Genomic DNA, 21,411 nt, shown 5'->3' with positions numbered 1-21,411 from the left:
CCCATCCTTCTCAAACTTTTCCAAAAAATTACAGAAGAAGGAACACTCCCAAACTCATTCTAGGAGGCCACCATCACCCTGATACCAAAACCAGACAAAGATACTACAAAAAAAGAAAATTACAGACAAATATCACTGATGAATATAGATGAAAAAATCCTCAACAAAATACTAGCAAAAGCAAATCCAACAACACATTAAAAGGATCATACACCATGATCAAGTGAGATTTATCCCAGGGATGCAAGGATTCTTCAATATACGCAAATCAATCAATGTGATATACCATATTAACAAATTGAAGAAGAAAAACCATATGATCATCTCAATAGATGCAGAAAAAGCTTTTGACAAAATGCAACACCGATTTATGAGAAAAACTCTCCAGAAAGTGGGCATAGAAGGAACCTACCTCAACATAATAAAGGCCATATATGACAAACCCACAGCAAACATCATTTTCAATGGTGAAAAACTGAAAGCATTTCCTCTAAGATCAGGAACAAGACAAGGATGTCTACTCTCACCACTATTATTCAACATAGCTTTGGAAGTACTAGCCATGGCAATCAGAAAAGAAAAATAAATAAAAGGAATTCAAATTGGAAAAGAAGAAGTAAAACTGTCACTATTTGCAGATGACATGATATTATACCATAGAGAATCCTAAAGATGCCACCAGAAAACCACGAGAGCTAATCAATGAATCTGGTAAAGTTGCAGGATACAAAATTAATGCACAGAAATCTCTTGCATTCCTATATACTAATGATGAAAAATCTGAAAGAGAAATTAAGGAAACACTCCCATTTATCATTGCAATAAAAACAATAAAATACCTAGGAGTAAACCTACTTAGGGAGACAAAAGACCTGTATGCAGAAAACTATAAGACACTGATGAAAGAAATTAAAGATGATAGAAATAGATGGAGAGATATACCATGTTCTTGGATTAAGAAGAATCAATATTGTGAAAATGACTATACTACCCAAAGCAATCTACAGATTCAATGCAATCCCTATCAAATTACCAATTGCATTTTTTACGGAACTAGAACAAAAAATCTTTAAATTTGTATGGAGACACAGAAGACCCCAAATAGCCAAAGCAGTCCTGAGGTAAAAAGACGGAGCTGGAGGAATCAGACTCGCTGACTTCAGACTATACTACAAAGCTACAGTAATCATGACAATATGGTACTGGCACAAAAACAGAAATATAGATCAATGGAACAAGATAGAAAGCCCAGAGATAAACCCACACTCCTATGGTCAACTAATCTATGACAAAGGAGGCAAGGATATACAATGGAGAAAAGACAGTCTCTTCAATAAGTGGTGCTGGGATAACTGGACAGATACATGTAAAAGAATGAAATTAGAACACTCCCTAACACCATGCACAAAAATAAACTCAAAATGGATTTGAGACCTAAATGTAAGACCAGACACCATAAAACTCTTAGAGGAACACACAGGCAGAACAATCTATGACATAAATCACAGCACAATCTTTTTTGATCCACCTCCTAGAGTAATGGAAATAAAAACCAAAATAAACAAATGGGACCTAATGAAACTTCAAAGCTTTTGCACAGAAAAGGAAACCATAAACAGGACAAAAAGACAAACCTCAAAATGGGAGAAAATATTTGCAAATGAATCAATGGACAAAGGCTTAATCTCCAAAATATATACACAGTTCATGACGCTCAATATTAAAGAAACAAACAACCCAATCCAAAAATTTAAATTTAGGGCAGAAGACCTAAATAGACATTTCTCCAAAGAAGACTTACAGATGGCCAAGAAGCACATGAAAAGCTGTTCAACATCACTAATTATTAGAGAAATGCATATCAAAACTACAATGAGGTATCACCTCACACCAGTTAGAATGGGCATTATCAGAAAATCTACAAACAACAAATGCTGGAGAGGGTGTGAAGAAAAGAGAACCCTCTTGCACTGTTGGTGGGATTATAAACTGACACAGCCACCATGGAGAACACTATGGAGGTTCCTTTAGAAACTAAAAATAGAATTACCATATGACACAGCAATCCCACTACTGGGCATATACCCAGAGAAAACCATAATTCAAAAAGACACATGGGGCTTCCCTGGTGGTGCAGTGGTTAAGAATCCACCTGCCGATGCAGGGGACACAGGTTTGAGCCCTGGTCTGGGAAGATCCCACATGCCGCACAGCAACTAAACCTGTGCGCCACAACTACTGAGCCTGTGCTCTAGAGCCCACAAGCCACAAGTACTGAAGCCCGCGCCTAGAGCCCGTGCTCTGCAATGAGAAGCCACCGCAATGAGAAGCCCACACACCACAACGAAGAGTAGCCCCTGTTCGTGGCAACTGGAGAAAGCCCGTGTGCAGCGACAAAGACCCAACACAACAAAAAAATAAATAAATAAAAATTAAAATAAATTTATAAAAATAAAAAAAAATACACATGCACCCCAATGTTCATTGCAGCACTATTTACAATAGCCAGGTCATGGAAGCAACCTAAATGCCCATCGACAGACGAATGGCTAAAGAAGATGTGGTACATATATACAATGGAATATTACTCAGCCAAAAAAAGGAACGAAATTGCGTCATTTGTTGAGACGTGGATGCATCTAGAGACTGTCATACAGAGTGAAGTAAGTCAGAAAGAGAAAAACAAATATCGTATATTAACGCATGCATGTGGGAACTAGAAAAATGGTACAGATGAACCGGTTTGCAGGGCAGAAATTGAGACACAGATGTAGAGAACAAACGTATGGACACCAAGGGGGGAAAGTGGCGGGGGGTTGGCCTGGTGGTGTGATGCATTGGGCGATTGTGAGTGACATGTATACACTGATGTGTATAAAACTGATGACTAATAAGAACCTGCTATATAAAAAAATATATAAAATTAAATTTAAAAAAATTTTTAAAAGAATTCAAATATGTAATTCTATATGTAATATAGATTACATATATAATTACAAATCCACATATGTAGATTAAATATGTAATACCATATGTAATAGTTTACCAACAATCCCACTTCCTGGGTATATATCCAAAGGAAATAAAATCACTACCTATATTCCCATGTTCATTGAAGAATTTTTCATAATAACCAAGACACGCAAACAATCTACGTGTCTCTCAACAGATGAATGGATAAATAAAATGTGATATATAGGGGCTTCCCTGGTGGCGAAGAATCCTCCTGCCAATGCAGGGGACACGGGTTCAAGCCCTGGTCTGGGAAGACGCCACATGTCACAGAGCAACTACGCCCGTGCACCACAACTACTGAGCCTGCGCTCTAGAGCCCACAAGCCATAACTACTGAAGCCCACGTGCCACAGCTACTGAAGTCCGCGCGCCTAGAGCCCATGCTTCGCAACAAGAAAAGCCACCACAATGAGAAGCCTATTGCACCGCAACAAAGAGTAGCCCCCGCTTGCCACAAGCAGAGAAAGCCTGTGCACAGCAACAAAGACCCAATGCAGCCAAAAATAAAATAAATAAAAATAAATTTTTAAAAAAATGTGATATATATATATTACAACACACACACACACACACACACACTAGAATATTATTCAGTCTTAAAAGAGAAGGAAATCTTGCTATTTGCAAAAGCATGGATGGACTAGGAGGGCCTTACACGAAGCAAAATAAGCAAGATAGACAGAAATTACATGTTGTCACTTATATGGGGAATCTAAAAAAAAAATTCAAACTCATAGAAAATGGTGGTTGCCAGAGACTGAGTGAGGGATGAGGGAAATGGGGAAAGGTTGGTAAAAGGGTACAAAGTTTCAGTTATAAGAGGAATAAGGTCAGAGAATCGAATGTATAATATGGTGACCATAGTTGATAATACTGTATTGTATCACTGAAATTTGCTAGGACAGTAAAACTTAAGTTTTCTCACCAAAAAAAAAAAAAAGGAAATATGTGAGGAAATGGATATGTTAATTAACTTGATGGAGGAAGGGAATCCCTTTATAACGTATACATTTATCAAATCAAGATGTTGTATACTTTAAATATATTACAATTTTGTCAATTATACCCCATAAAGCTTGAAAAAAAGAGTGAACTAAAAAAAAAAAAAAAAAAAAAAAAAAAAAAAGGGCTTCCCTGGTGGCGCAGTGGTTGAGAGTCCGCCTGCCGATGCAGGGGACACGGGTTCGTGCCCCGGTCCGAGAAGATCCCACATGCCGCGGAGCGGCTAGGTCCGTGAGCCATGGCCACTGAGCCTGCGCATCCGGAGCCTGTGCTGCGCAACGGGAGAGGCCACAACAGTGAGAGGCCCGCGTACCGCAAAAAAAAAAAAAAGAGTGAACTAAATATCAAATAAGTGTAAATGAAGAAAAATCAGGGGTAAGATATTAATATCTGAGAAGTTAAAATATGATACTTACAGTAAAGAAGACAAATAAGCATATTAGTTGAGGTATTTTAAGAATGTGAACTATCTAATAGAAAAAATTACAAAGGATAAAAATCAATAAACTGAATGTACTGGGTATATATGTGTGACATACATGTGATATATATATAATAATTTTTATAGAGAGAAAACCTTATATTCCTCAAATATTGAGTGTTTGTTTTTTCATATCTCCATGAAATATTTTTTAAAATTAATCTGAACTTGTTAAAAAATTAATGAATTTTTAATGTCATATTTGTACAGAACATATTCTTTGTTCACCAATACAATTAGAAACAAATAATATTAAATGATTGAAAAAGCTTTCCATATCTGAAAATTTATAACACACTTCTTAATAAACCTTGGAATGAAAACAAAATCAAAAGGGAAATTTCAAACTATCTGGAAAACAATGCAAGAGAAAACAGCCCATAAAAACACCGCTGAAAGAAAACAAAAGCACTACTCAGAAGAAAACATTGATTCAAAAGCCTCCATTACCAGAAAATAAGAATAAAAAGGAACTTGGTACTCATCTTGAAACACAAAAAAAAAGAAAGAAAGAAAGAAGAAAGAAACAAAAAAGCAAGGAAGTTATACAAGTCTAATTAAGGAAAAAGAAAAGTACTGTAATTATTATAAATAAATTCAAAAACTGATTCTTAGAAGGAATTTATAAATTAAATAAGTCCTTCATGAGTCTACATAAGGGAGAATAGAGAGAAGAAAAAATCAAGCTTACAAATGGAAAAGGAAACATAATCACAGAGAAGAGATTGAAAGAATTATAAGACAATACTGCAGACAACTATATGGTAACAAATTTGAAAATCTAGAGGAAATGAAAAAAACTGGCAAAAAATGACCCAAAATGATGTGAAAACTTCAATAAGCTAGATTGCCGTATAACAGATTTAAAAGGTGATTAATAACTCATCATTGAAAAACAGCACCATATGTTTACAGCTCAGTTTTATTTAGCTTTTAAAAAGGTGTTCTTAAACCCTAGCAACGAACCTTAACAAATTTTTTTAAATTTTTTAAATTAATTTTTATTGGAGTATAGTTGATTTACAATGTTTTGTTAGTTTCTGCTGTGCAACAAAGTGAATCACTTATACAGATACATGTATCCACTCTTTTTTTTAGATTCTTTTCCCTTATAGGTCATTACAAAGTATTGAGTAGAGTTCCCTGTGCTATACAGTAGTTTTTTTATCAGTTATCTATTTTATATATAGTAGTGTGTATATGTCAATCCCAATCTCCCAATTTATCCCTTACCCAACGTTTCCCCCTTGGTAACCATAACAAACCTTAAAAAAATTTAAAGAATGGAAATCATACAAAATATGTCTCTGAAAATAACGAATTAAACTAGAAATCAACAGAAACATTTTTTAAAATATCCAAACACATGGAAATTAAACAACACACTTCTAAAAGCCTATGAGGAAGTCTCAATGTAAATTAGAAAATATCTTGAATGAAATGAAAACGAAAATACAACACATCCCAAATTAATGAGATATTACTAAAACAGTGTTTAGTGAGAAATTTATAGCAATACATTTTTATATTGGAAAAACTGATCTCTAATCAATAATCTAAACTTTCACCTTAAGCTAGAAAAAAGAGAGAGCAAAAGAAATCCTAAGCAAGTAGAGGAATGAAATTATAATAAAGGTAAGAGCAAAAATCAATAAAATTGAGAACAGAGAAGCAATAGAGAAATTTAATGAAACCAAAATTACTTCCTTGAAAACATTATTAAAAGGAATAAACCTCCAGAGTAAGACTGACAAAAAATAAATTTTTTAAAAACACAAATCACCAATATCAGAAATGGAAAAGGGGACATCACTATAGACTCTGCAGACATTAACAGGATAATAAGGGAATACTACAAATAATACCAAACACATACATTTGACAACAAAAAAAATGGACCACTTTCTCAAAATCCACAAATTACCAAAATTTGCACAAGAAGAAATAAATAATCAGAATAGTTCTTGTATTAGTTGACTAGGGCTGCCATAAGTAAGGACTACAAATTGAGTGACAAACAGAAATTTATTGTCTCAGTTCTGGAGGCCACAAGTGCAAGATCAACGTGTCAATAGGGTTGGTTCTTTCTGAGGGTTCTGAGAGAGAATCTGTTACATGTGCTCTCCTAGCTCCTGGTGGTTTGCTGGCAATCTTTGGCATTCCTTGGCTTGTAGAAGCATCACCCTATCTCTGCTTTCATCTTCACATTATGTTCTCCCTGTGTGCACATTTGTGTCCAAATTTCCTTTTTGTTACAAGGACACCAGTCATATTGGATTAGAGGCCCATTCTACTCCCCTATGATCTCATCTTAACTAATTACATCTTAACTAATTTCACTCTGCTTCTAAACAGGTTTACATTCTGAGGGTACTGAGGGATAGGACCTCAATGCATGAATTTGGAGAAGATACAATTCAACCTGTTAACAGTTCTGTAACTATTGGGCTGGCCAAAAGGTTAGTTTGTTTTTTTCCATCAGATGGCTCTAGTAGCACTTAGTTGTGTTTAACGTCATTCGAAACAATTTGTTAGATTGTATGTGAAAGCTGTCATATCAGCGTGCATTTAAAAAAAAGACTTATCGGGCTTCCCTGGTGGCGCAGTGGTTGAGAGTCCGCCTGCCGATGCAGGGGATGAGGGTTCGCGCCCCGGTGTTGGGAAGATCCCACATGCCGTGGAGCGGCTGGGCCCGTGAGCCATGGCTGCTGAGCCTGCGCATCCGGAGCCTGTGCTCCGCAACGGGAGAGGCCACAACAGTGAGAGGCCCGCGTACCGCAAAAAAAAAAAAAAAAAAAGACTTATCAAAACTGGTGAATTTTTGCATAGCCATTTTAATATTAAATATGAAAAAAACATTTTGGCATATGATTTATTATTTCAAGAAAGGTAAAACCCCAACGGAACACACACAAAAAAAGATTTGTGCAGTGTATGGAGAAGGTGCTCTGACTGATGGAACATGTCAAAAGTGGTCTGTGAAGTTTCTTGCTGGAAATTTCTCGCTGGACGATGCTCCACGGTCAGGTAGATCAGTTGAAGTTGATAGCGATCGAATTGAGACATTCATTGAGAACAATCATGTTATACCACGTGAGAGATAGCTGACATACTCAAAATATCCAAATCAAGCACTGAAAATCATTTGCACCAGCTTGGTTACGTTCATCACTTTGATGTTTGGGTTCCACATACGTTAAGCGGAAAAAACCTTCTTGACCGTATTTCAGCATGCGATTCTCTACTTAAACGTAATGAAAACATTCTGTTTGTAAAACAAATTGTGACTGGCGATGAAAGTGGATACTGTGCAATAATGTGGAACAGAAGAGATTGTGAGGCAAGCGAAATGAACCACCACCAACCACACCAAAGGCCGGTCTTCAGCAAAGAAGGTGACGTTGTGTATATGGTGGGATTGGAAAGGAGTCCTCTATTATGAGCTCCTTCCAGAAAACCAAACGATTAATTCTAACAAGTACTGCTCCCAGTTAGACCAACTGACAGTAGCATTCGACAAAAAGCATCCAGAATTAGTCAACAGAAAACGCATAATCTTCCCTCGGGATAACGCAAGACCGCATGTTTCTCTGACGAGGGGCAAAAACTGTTACACCTTCCCTGGGAAGTTCTGACCATATTCACCAGACGTTGCACCTTCGGATTTCTATTTATTTAAGTCTTTACAAAATTCTCTTAATGGAAAAAATTTCAATTCCCTGGAAGGCTGTAAAAGGCACCTGGAACAGTTCTTTGCTCAAAAACATTAAAAGTTTTGGGAAGATGGAATTATGAAGTTGCCTGAAAAATGGCAGAAGGTAGTGGAACAAAAGGGTGAATACGTTGTTCAATAAAGTTCTTGGTGAAATGAAAAACGCGTCTTTTATTTTTATTTAAAAAACTGAAGACATTTTTTGGCCAACCCAATATTAAAGAAACTGAATTAGTAGTTTAAACCTGCTGGAAAAAGAAGTCCCTACTAACAGATGGTTTCACTGGTGAATTCTATCAAACATTCAAGGAAAAGAATAGCACCAATTCTGCATAACCTCTTCCAGAAACACTTTCCATCTATGTTATGAGATGAGCATTACCCTGATTCCAAAGCCAGACAAAAAAGTACAAAAAAGAAACTACAGATCAACAGATCAATATCTATCCTGAACTTAGATACAAAAATGCTCAGCAAAGTGTGAGCAAATTCAGTGTGTCAATATACATTAAAAATGTTACAATGACCAAGTGAGATTTATCCCAGAAATGCTATTTATCCCAAAAATACTAGTTCAATATTTGAACATCAATCAATGTATTCCATTATATTTATAACCTGAAGAAAAAAAACACACGATCATATCAGTTGATACAGAAAATACTGTTTGACGAAAACTAACATCCATTCATATTCATGATTTAAAAAAAAAAACTCTCAGCAAAGTACAAATAAAGGAAAATTCCTAAAAGTGACAGTGAACATTTACCAAAAAAAAAAAAAATCATAGCTAACATCATATTTAATTATGAAAGGCTGAATGATTTCCCATAGATTGGGAACAAGGCAAGGATATCCATTCTCACCACTCCTGTTTAACATCATACTAGAGACCTAGCCAATGCAATAAAACACCAAAAAGAATAAAAGGCATACACCTTGAAAAGAAAAAAAAAAAAATGTCCTTAGTCCCAGGTCTCACAGTTGTCTATATGGAATATCCCAAGGAATCTACAACTAAAACTGAGAACTAACAATTGAGTTCAGCAAGACTGCAGGATACAAGGTCAACAAATGCACCAGACAAGACAAAATGAAACTAGCAAACAAAAAATTAATGTTCTATATACTATATATTAGCAATGGACCATTGGAAACAAATTTTTTAAATACCATTTATAATAGCTATAAAAATGAAGCATATAAATATAAAAATAATATGCATGGATTTTGTATGATGAAACTGAAAAAATCCTGGTAAAAGAAATGAAAGAAGACCTAAATACATGTAAATACATACTACATTCATGGATTGGAAGGCTCAATACAGTAAAGATGTCAATTCTCCCCAAACTGATCTACAGATTCAACACAATTCCAAAAAAATCTCAGCCAGTATTTTTGTAGATATAGGTAACTGATTCTAAGTTTTATATAGAAACGCAAAGGAACTAGAAGAGTCAAATATTTTTGCAAATTAACAAAGTTAGAAGAATCACATGCTCAATTTAAGAAATGCTATAAAACTACATTAATCAAAACACTGTATACTCACAAAGGGATAGACACATGGATCAATGGACTAGAATATAGAGTGTACCAAAAGACCCCGACAAGCATGGCCAGCTGATTTTTGACCAACATGCAAAGCTAATAGAATTAAGAAAAGATAGTCTTTTCATCAAATGATATTGGAACAACTGGACATCTATATGCAATAGAGTAAACCTCAACCTAATACAAAATTTAATTTACTTCATACAAAATATACTCAAAATGGGTCATAGATCCATTAGATCATGGATCTCAATGTAAGACAAAACTATAAGATTTTTGGAATAAAACAGAAAAGTCTTCATGATCTGGAGTAAGAAAAGCATTCACGAATATGACACCAAAAGCACAGTCCACAAAATGAAAAGCTGACAAATCAGATTTCATCAAAATTAAAACTTTTGGAGGGGGAGCTTCAAGATGGCAAAAGAGTAACACGAGGAAATCACCTTCCTCCTCACAAATACATCAGAAATACATCTGCCATCATCAAAAAATCTAGAAACAATAAATGCTGGAGAGGGTGTGGAGAAAAGGGGACACTCTTGCACTGCTGGTGGGAATGTGAATTGGTTCAGCCACTATGGAGAACAGTATGGAGGTTCCTTAAAAAACTACAAATAGAATTACCATATGACCCAGCAATCCCACTACTGGGCATATACCCTGAGAAAACCAAAATTCAAAAAGAGTCATGTACCAAAATGTTCATTGCAGCTCTATTTACAATAGCCAGGAGATGGAAACAACCTAAGTGCCCATCATTGGATGAATGGATAAAGAAGAAGTGGCACATATATACAATGGAATATTACTCCGCCTTAAAAAGAAATGAAATTGAGCTATTTGTAATGAGGTGGATAGACCTAGAGTCTGTCATACAGAGTGAAGTAAGTCAGAAAGAAAAAGACAAATACCGTATGCTAACACATATATATGGAATTTAAAGGAAAAAAATGTCATGAAGAACCTAGGGATAAGACAGGAATAGAGGCGCAGACCTACTGGAGAACGGAATTGAGGATATGGGGAGGGGGAAGGGTGAGTTTTGACAGGGCGAGAGAGAGTCATGGATATATACACACTAACAAACGTAGTAAGGTAGATAGCAAGGGGGAAGCAGCAACAAGGCACAGGGATATTAGCTCGGGGCGTTGGGACAGCCTGGTGGGGTGGGAGGGAGAGAGTGGGAGGGAGGGAGACACAAGAGGGAAGACACATGGGAGTATATGTATTTGTATAGCTGATTCACTTTGTTATAAAGCAAAAACTAACACACCATTGTAAAGCAATTATACCCCAATAAAGATGTTAAAAAAAAAAAAAAAAAGAAATACATCTGCATGTGAACAACTCCTACAGAACACCTACTGAACGCTGGCAGAAGACCTCAGACTTCCCAAAAGGCAAGAAACTCCCCACGTACCTGGATAGGGCAAAAGAAAAAGAAAAAACAGAGACAAAAGAATAGGGATGGAACCTGCACCAGTGGGAGGGAGCTGTGAAGCAGGAAAAGTTTCCACACACTAGGAAGCCCCTTCACAGGCGGAACCTGTGGGTGGTGGAGGGGGTAAGCTTCGGAGCCACGGAGGAGAGCACAGCAACAGGGGTGTGGAGGGCAAAGCGGAGAGATTCCCGCACGGAGGATCACTGCCGACCAGCACTCACCAACCCAAGAGGCTTGTCTGCTCACCCGCAGGGGCGGGCGGGGGCTGGGAGCTGAGGCTCGGGGTTCGGAGGTCAGATCCCAGGGACAAGACTGGGGTTGGCTGCGTGAACACAGCCTGAAGGGGCTAGTGCACCACAGATAGCCGGGAGGGAGTGCGGGAAAAAGTCTGGAGCTGCTGAAGAGGCAAGAGACTTTTCTTGTCTCTTTGTTTCCTGGTGCATGAGGAGAGGGGATTAAGAGAGCCACTTAAAGGAGATCCAGAGACGGGAGCGAGCCGCGGCTATCAGCGCGGACCGCAGGGACGGGCATGAGACGCTAAGGCTGCAGCTGCAGCCACCAAGAAGCCTGTGTGCAATCACAGGTCACTCTCCACACCTCCCCTCCCCGGAGCCTGTGCAGCCCGCCACTGCCAGTGTCCCGTGATCCAGGGACAACTTCCCCGGGAGAACGCACGGCGCGCCTAAGGCTGCTGCAATGTCATGCCAGCCTCTGCCACCACAGGCTCACCCCGGATATGTACCCCTCCCTCCCCCGGCCTGAGGGAGACACAGCCCCCGAATCAGCTGCTCCTTTAACCCCATCCTGTCTGAGCGAAGAACAGATGCCCAAAGGCAACCTACAGGCAGAGGCAGGGCCAAATCCAATGCTGAAATCCAGAAGCTGTGCAAAGAAAGAATAGAAAGGGAACTCTCTCCCAGCAGCCTCAGGAGCAGCGGATTAAATCTCCAAAATCAACTTGACGTACACTGAATCTGTGGAATACATGAATAGACAACGAATCATCCCAAATTAAGGAGGTGGACTTTGGGAGCAAGGATATTTCTTTTTTTTCCTTTTTCTCTTCTTGTGAGTGTGTATGCATATGCTTCTGTGTGTGATTTTGTCTGTATAGCTTTGCTTTTACCATTTGTCCTAGGGTTCTGTCTGTCTGGTTTTTTTTTTCCTTTTGCAGCTTTTTTTTGCACAGTTTTTAGCGCTTGTTATAATTGGTGGATTTGTTTTTGGGTTTGGTTGCTCTTTTCTTTCTTTCTCTATTTTTTTAATACTTAAAAACACCTTTTCATAGTTATTTTTTATTTTAATAACTATTTTATTTTATTTTATTTTATCTTCTTTCTTTCTTTCTTTCTTTTCTCCCTTTTACTCTGACCATGTGGCTGACAGGCTCTAGGTGCTCCAGCCAGGTGTCAGGACTGTGCCTCTGAGGTGGGAGAGCGAAGTTCAGAACATTGGTCCACAGGAGACCTCCCAGCTCCATGTAATATCAAACGGCAAAAATCTCCCAGAGATCTCCATCTCAACGCCAAGACCCATCACCACTCAATGACCAGCAAGCTCCAGTGCTGGACACCCTATGCCAAACAACTAGGAAGACAGGAACACAACCCCACCATTAGCAGAGAGGCTGCCTAAAATCATAATAAGGCCACAAACACACCAAAACACACCACCAGACGTGGACCTGCCTACCACTAACACAAGATCCAGGTTCATCCACCAGAACACAGGCACTAGTCACTTCCACTAGGAAGCCTACAAAACCCACTGAATGAATCTTAGCCACTGGGGGCAGACACCAAAAACAATGGGAACTACAAACCTGCAGCCTGCAAAAAGGAGACAACAAACACAGTAAGTTAAGCAAAATGAGAAGACAGAGAAACACAAAGCAGATGAAGGAGCAAGATAAAAACGCACCAGACCTAACAAATGAAGATGAAACAGGCAGTCTACCTGAAAAAGAATTCAGAATAATGATACTAAATATGATCCAAAATCTTAGAAACAGAATGGACAAAATACAAAAAAACTTTAACACAGACCTAGAAGAACTAAAGAGCAAACAAACAATGATGAACAACACAGTAAATGAAATTAAAATTTCTCTAGAAGGGATTAATAGCAGAATAACGGAAGCAGAAGAACGGATAAGTGACCTGGAATATAAAATAGTGGAAATAACTACTACAGAGCAGAATAAAGAACAAAAATGAAAAGAATTGAGGACAGTCGCAAAGACCTCTGGGACAACATTAAACACCAACATTCAAATTATAGGGGTCCCAGAAGAAGAAAAGAAAAGGAAAGGGACTGAGAAAATATTTGAAGAGATTTTAATTGAAAATTTCCATAATATGGGAAAGGAAATAGTCAATCAAGTCCAGGAAGCACAGAGACGCCCATACTGAATAAATCAAAGGAGAAACATGCCAAGATACATATTAATCAAACTATCAAAAATTAAATACAGAGAAAAAATATTAAAAGCAGCAAGGGAAAAACAACAAATAACAGACAAGGGAATCCCCATAAGGTTAACAGCTGATCTTTCAGCAGAAACTCTGCAAGCCAGAGGGGAGTGGCAGGACATATTTAAAGTGATGAAGGGGATAAACCTACAACCGAGATTACTCTACCCAGCAAGGATCTCATTCAGATTTGACGGAGAAATTAAAACCTCTACAGGCAAGCAAAAGCTAAGAGAATTCAGCACCACAAAACCAGATTTACAACAAATGATAAAGGAACTTCTCTAGGCAGGAAACACAAGAGAAGGAAAAGACCTACAATAACAAACCCAAAACAATTAAGAAAATGGGAATAGGAACATACATATCCAAAATTACCTTAAATGTAAAACGATTAAATGCTCCCACCAAAAGACGTAGACTGGTTGAATGGATACAAAAACAAGACCCAATATATGCTGTCTACAAGAGACCCACTTCAGACCTAGGGACACATATAGACTGAAAGTGAGGGGATGGAAAAAGATATTCCATGCAAATGGAAGTCAAAAGAAAGCTGGGGGCTTCCCTCGTGGCACAGTGGTCGGGAGTCCGCCTGCCAATGCAGGGGACACGGGTTTGTGTCCCGGTCCGCAAAGATCCCACATGCTGCAGAGCGGCTGGGCTCGTGAGCCATGGCCACTGAGCCTGTGCTCTGCAATGGGAGAGGCCACAACAATGAGACACCCACGTATCGCAAAAAAAAAAAAAAAAGAAAGCTGGAGTAGCAATTCTCATATCAGACAAAATAGACTTTAAAACAAAGACTATTACAAGAGAAAAAGAAAGACACTAAATAGTGAACAAGATATGAATCAAAGAAGATATAACAATTGTAAATATTATGCACCCAACATAGGAGCACCTCAATACATAAGGCAAATGCTAACAGCCATAAAAGGGGAAATCGACAGTAACACAGTCATAGTAGGGGACTTAACACCCCACTTTCACCAATGGACAGATCATCCACAATGAACATAAATAAGGAAACACAAGCTTTAAATGATATATTAAACAAGATGGATTTACTTGATATTTATCAGACATTCCATCCAAAAACAACAGAATACATTTTCTTCTCAAGTGCTCATGGAACATTCTCCAGGACACATCGGATCTTCGGTCACAAATCAAGCCTTGGTAAATTTAAGAAAACTGAAGTCGTATCAAGTATCTTTTCCGACCACAACGCTATGAGACTAGATATCAATTACAGGAAAAAATCTGTAGAAGATACAATCACAGGGAGGCAAAATAATACACTATGTTATAACCAAGAGATCACTGAAGAAATGAAGGAGTAAATCAAAACATACCTAGAAACAAATGACAATGAAAACACGATGACCCAAAACCTATGGGATGCAGCAAAAGCAGTTCTAAGAGGGAAGTTTATAGCAATACAATCCTACCTTAAAAAACAAGAAACATCTCAAATAAACAACCTAAGCTTGCACCTAAAATAATTAGAAAAAGAAGAAAAAAAAACCCCAAGTTAGCAGAAAGAGAGAAAAGATAAGATCAGATGAGAAATAAATGAAAAAGAAATGAAGGAGGGCTTCCCTGGTGGCACAGTGGCTGAGAGTCTGCCTGCCGATGCAGGGGAGACAGGTTTGTGCCCCGGTCCGGGAAGATCCCACATGCCGCGGAGCGGCTAGGCCCGTGAGCCATGGCCGCTGAGCCTGCATGTCTGGAGCCTGTGCTGCACAACAGGGGAGGCCACAACAGTGAGAGACCTGCGTACTGCAAAAAAAAAAAAAGAAAAAGAAATGCAGGAAATGATAACAAAGATCAATAAAACTAAGAACTGGTCCTTTGAGAAGATAAACAAAATTGATAAACCATTAGCCAGACTCATCAAGAAAAAAAGGGAGAATACTCAAATCAATAGAATTACAAATGAAAAAGGAGAAGTAACAACTGACACTGCAGAAATACAAAAGATCATGAGAGATTACTACAAGCAACTCTATGCCAATAAAATGGACAATCTGGAAGAAATGGACAAATTCTTAGAAATGCACGACCTGCCAAGACTGAATCAGGAAGAAACAGAAAATATGAACAGACCAATCACAAGCACTGAAATTGAAACTGTGATTAAAAATCTTCCAACAAACAAAAGCCCAGGACCAGACGGTTTCACAGGCGAATTCTATCAAACATTTAAAGAAGAGCTAACATCCTTCTCAAACTCTTCCAAAATATAGCAGAGGGAGGAACACTCCCAAACTCATTCTACAAGGCCACCATCACCCTGATACCAAAACCAGACAAGGATGTCACAAAGAAAGGAAACTACAGGCCAATATCACTGATGAACATGGATGCAAAAATCCTCAACAAAATACTAGCAAACAGAATTCAACAGCACATTAAAAGGATCATACACCATGATCAAGTGGGGTTTTTTCCAGGAATGCAAGGATTCTTCAATATACGCAAATCAATCAATGTGACACACCATATTAAAAAACTGAAGGAGAAAAACCGTATGATCATCTCAATAGATGCAGAGAAAGCTTTTGACAAAATTCAACACCCATTTATGATAAAAACCCTGCAGAAAGTAGGCATAAAGGGAACTTTCCTCAACATAATAAAGGCCATATATGAGAATCCCACAGTGAACATCGTCCTCAATAGTGAAAAACTGAAAGCATTTCCAGTAAGATCAGGAACAAGACAAGGTTGCCCACTCTCACCACTCTTATTCAACATAGTTTGGAAGTTTTAGCCACAGCAATCAGAGAAGAAAAGGAAATAAAAGGAATCCAAATCGGAAAGGAAGTAAAGCTGTCACTGTTTGCAGATGACATGATACTATACATAGAGAATCCTAAAGATGCTACCAGAAAGCTACTAGAGCTAATCAATGAATTTGGTAAAGTAGCAGGATACAAAATTAATGCACAGAAATCTCTGGCATTCCTATACATTAATGATGAAAAATCTGAAAATGAAATCAAGAAAACACTCCCATTTACCACTGCAACAAAAAGAATAAAATATCTAGGAATAAACCTACCTAAGGAGACAAAAAACCTGTATGCAGAAAACTGTAAGACACTGATGAAAGAAATTAAAGATGATAGAAATAGATGGAGAGATATACCATGTTCTTGGATTGGAAGAATCAACATTGTGAAAATAAGTCTTCTACCAAAAGCAATCTACAGATTCAGTGCAATCCCTATCAAACTACCACTGGCAATTTTCACAGAACTAGAACAAAAAATTTCACAATTTGTATGGAAACACAAAAGACCCCGAATAGCCAAAGCAATCTTGAGAACGAAAAAAGGAGCTGGAGGAATCAGGCTCCCTGACTTCAGACTATACTACAAAGCTACAGTAATCAAGACAGTATGGTACTGGCACAAAAACAGAAAGATAGATCAATGGAACAGGATAGAAAGCCCAGAGATAAACCCACACACATATGGTCACCTTATCTTTGATAAAGGAGGCAGGAATACACAGTGGAGAAAGGATAGCCTCTTCAATAAGTGGTGCTGGAAAACTGGACAGGTACATGTAAAAGTATGAGATTAGAACACTCCCTAACACCATACACAAAAATAAGCTCAATATGGATTAAAGACCTAAATGTAAGGCCAGAAACTATCGAACTCTTAGAGGAAAACATAGGCAGAACATTCTATGACATAAATCACAGCAAGATCCTTTTTGACCCACCTCCTAGAGAAATGGAAATAAAAACAAAAATAAACAAATGGGACCTAGTGAAACTTAAAAGCTTTTGCACAGCAAAGGAAACCATAAACAAGACCAAAAGACAACCCTCAGAATGGGAGAAAATATTTGCAAATGAAGCAACTGACGAAGGATTAATCTCCAAAATTTACAAGCAGCTCATGCAGCTCAATAACAAAAAACAAACAACCCAATCCAAAAATGGGCAGAAGACCTAAATAGACATTTCTCCAAAGAAGATATACAGATTGCCAACAAACCATGAAAGAATGCTCAACATCATTAATCATTAGAGAAATGCAAATCAAAACTACAATGAGATACCATCTCACATCGGTCAGCATGGCCATCATCAAAAAAATCTAGAAACAATAAATGCTGGAGAGGGTGTGGAGAAAAGGGAGCACTCTTGCACTGCTGGTGGGAATGTGAATTGGTATAGCCACTATGGAGAACAGTATGGAGGTTCCTTAAAAAACTACAAATAGAACTACCATATGACCCAGCAATCCCACTACTGGGCATATACCCTGAGAAAACCATTAATTCAAAAAGAGTCATGTAACAAAATGTTCATTGTAGCTCTATTTACAATAGCCAGGAGATGGAAGCAACCTAAGTAATCATCATCAGATGAATGGATAAAGAAGATGTGGCACATATATACAGTGGAATATTACTCAGCCATAAAAGAAATGAAATTGAGTTATTTGTAGTGAGGTGGATGGACCTAGAGTCTGTCATACACAGTGAAGTCAGGAAGAGAAAGACAAATACAGTATGCTAACCCGTATATATGGAATCTAAGAAAAAAAAAAATGTCATGAAGTACCTAGGGGTAAGACCGGAATAAAGACACAGACCTACTAGAGAATGGACTTGAGGATATGGGGAGGGGGAAGGGAAAGCTGTGACAAAGTGAGAGAGTGGCATGGACATATATACACTACCAAACATAAAATAGACAGCTAGTGGGAAGCAGCCGCATAGCACAGGGAAATCAGCTCGGTGCTTTGTGACCAGCTAGAGGGGTGGGATAGGGAGGGTGGGAGGGAAGGAGACGCAAGAGGGAGGAGATATGGGAACATATGTATATGTATAACTGATTCACTTTGTTATAAAGCAGAAACTAACACACCATTGTAAAGCAGTTATACTCCAATAAAGATGTTTAAAAAAAAGAAAAATTGTGTTGGCTAAAAAGTTCCTTTGGGTTTCTGTAAGCTCTTATGGGAAAACCCAAACGAACCTTTTGGCCAACCCAATACATGAAACAAAAAAATGATATTGTGTGTCTTAAAAAGAAAAGAAACCACACTGTACAACCTAAGTCATATAATTTTAATTGCTCAATCATACCTTAATAAAGCTGGAAAAAAGAGTGAGACATTTAAAAAAAACCATATATATCGCTCTATTTCAATTATATCTAAATAAAATGGGGAAAGAACGAAAAAAAAAAACAGTTTTGCTCTTTGAAAGACACTGTTAGGAGACTGAAAAGACAAGACACAAATTGGCAGAAAATATTTGCAAATCACTTATCTAAAAAGAACTTTTAACACACAACGAATTTTCAAAACTCAGCAATCAGAAAACAACCCAATTTAAAAATAGGCAAAAGACTTGAGCAGACACTTCACCAAAGAGGATATATGGATGACAAATAAGCTCGTGAAAAGATATTTAACGTAGTCATTAGGGATATGCAAATTAAAATTACAGTGAGATGCCATTGCACACCTGTTAAAATGGCCAAAATTAAAAATACTGAGAATACCGAGTCCTGGCAAGGATGCTAAACAACTGGAACTCTCACATATTACTAATAGAAATGCAAAATGACACAGCCCCTCTGGAAAACAGTTTTGCATTTTTTAACTTTACATTTAAAGATACACTTACTTCACAACCCCACCATCCCTCACTTAGGTATTTACCCAAGAAAAATTAAAACATAAATGCACACAAAAACTTGTACACGATGTATATAGCAGCTCTATTCATAATCGCCAACACCTGGAAACCACCCAAAAGTCCTTCAACAGCTGAATGAATAAACAAGCAAACTATTGATTCACACAACAACATGGATGAATTTCAAAGGCATTATGCTGAGTAAAAGAAGCCAGTCTCAAAAAAGGCAGTCTCAAAAGGTTATACATTCTGATTTCATTTATATGACGTTTTTGAAAAGACTCCATTTATAATGATGGAAAACAAATCAGTGTTTGCCAGGGCCTAGCAGTTGTGGGGAGGATTTGCAAGGGAGTTTTTTGGAGTGATGAAACTGTTCTGTATCCTGACTGTAGTTGTAGTTCCATGAATTACATGTGCTAAAATTTACAGAACTAGACACCAAAAATAAAGTTCGCCACATGTTAAGTTTTTAAAATAAAATAATGTTAATCAACTAATTCAGGCCACAGAAAAATATAGAGCTCTTCCAATTCATTTTATGAATCCTGTATAACTATTACTTCAAGTCCTGGTAAAGATACCACAAAAAAGAAAACTTTCTTCTGAATATAAATGCACAATTTCCAAAAGAATATTATCAAAGAGAATTCAGCTTTGTAGCAAATGAATGTTCAAGAGCAAAACTATGTTCAAGAGGGCTTATTTCGGGCTTCCCCGGTGGCGCAGTGGTTGAGAGTCCACCTGCTGATGCAGGGGACATGGGTTCGTGCCCCGGTCTGGGAAGATCCCACATTCCGCTCCGGCTAGGCCCATGAGCCATGGCCGCTGAGCCTGTGCGTCCGGAGCCTGTGCTCCACAACGGGAGAGGCCACAACAGTGAGAGGCCCGCGTACCGCAAAAAAAAAGAAAAAAGGGCTTATTTCAAGAATACAAGGGCAGATCATTATTGGGTAATATATATTGACATAATTAATTGCACTGATTGTTGGAGGAAAAGCAAATGGTCAGGTCATGGATACTGAAATAGGTTTTCTAAAATTCAGATGCAGGGGGACCTTGAAGATGGCGGAAGAGTAAGACGCGGAGATCGCCTTCCTCCCCACGGATACACCAGAAATACATCCACACGTGGAACAACTCCTACAGAACTCCTACTGAAGGCTGGCAGAAGACCTCAGACCTCCCAAAAGGCAAGAAACTCCCCACGTAACTGGGTAGGGCAAAAGAAAAAACAGAGACAAAAGAATAAGGACGGCACCTGCACCAGTGGGAGGGAGCTGTGAAGGAGGAAAAGTTTCCACACACTAGGAAGCCCCTCCGCGGGCGGAGACTGCGGGAGGCAGAGGGGGGAGTTTCGGGACCGCGGAGTAGTGCACAGCGACGGGTGCGGAGGGCAAAGCGGGGAGATTCCTGCACAGACGATCGGTGCCGACCAGCACTCACCAATCCGAGAGGCTTGTCTGCTCACCCGCCGGGGCGGGCGGGGCTGCGAGCTGAGGCTCGGGTTTTGGTTTTGGACGGAGCTCAGGGAGAGGACTGGGGTTGGCGGCTTGAACATAGCCTGAAGGGGTTAGTGCACCACGACTAGCCGGGAGGGAGTTCGGGGAAAAGCCTGCACCGGCCGAAGAGGCAAGAGACTTTTTCTTCCCTCTTTGTTTCCTGGTGCGCGAGGAGAGGGGTTTAAGAGCGCTGCTTAAAGGAACTCCAGAGACGGGCGCGAGCCGCGGCTAAAAGCGCGAACCCCAGAGACGGGCGCGAGCCGCGGCTGAGGGCGCGAGCCCCCGAGACGGGCGCGAGCCGCGGCTGAAAGCGCAAACCCCAGAGACGGGCGCGAGCCGCGGCTAAAACCGCGGACCCAAGAGCCGGGCGGGAGACGCTAAGGCTGCTGCTGCCGCCACCAAGGGGCCTGTGTGCGAGCACAGGTCACTCTCCACACCCCTCTTCCGCGGAGCCTGTGCAGCCCGCCACTGCCAGGTTCCCGGGATCCAGGGACAACTTCCCCGGGACAGCGCACGGCGGGCCTCAGGCTGGTGCAACGTCACGCCGGCCT

The sequence above is a fragment of the Phocoena sinus genome, chromosome 6, assembly GCF_008692025.1.
Source record: "Phocoena sinus isolate mPhoSin1 chromosome 6, mPhoSin1.pri, whole genome shotgun sequence".
Taxonomy (NCBI): Eukaryota; Metazoa; Chordata; class Mammalia; order Artiodactyla; family Phocoenidae; genus Phocoena; species Phocoena sinus.
The sequence above is the reverse complement of the archived record's forward strand: the minus strand, read 5'-3'. Positions refer to the sequence as shown.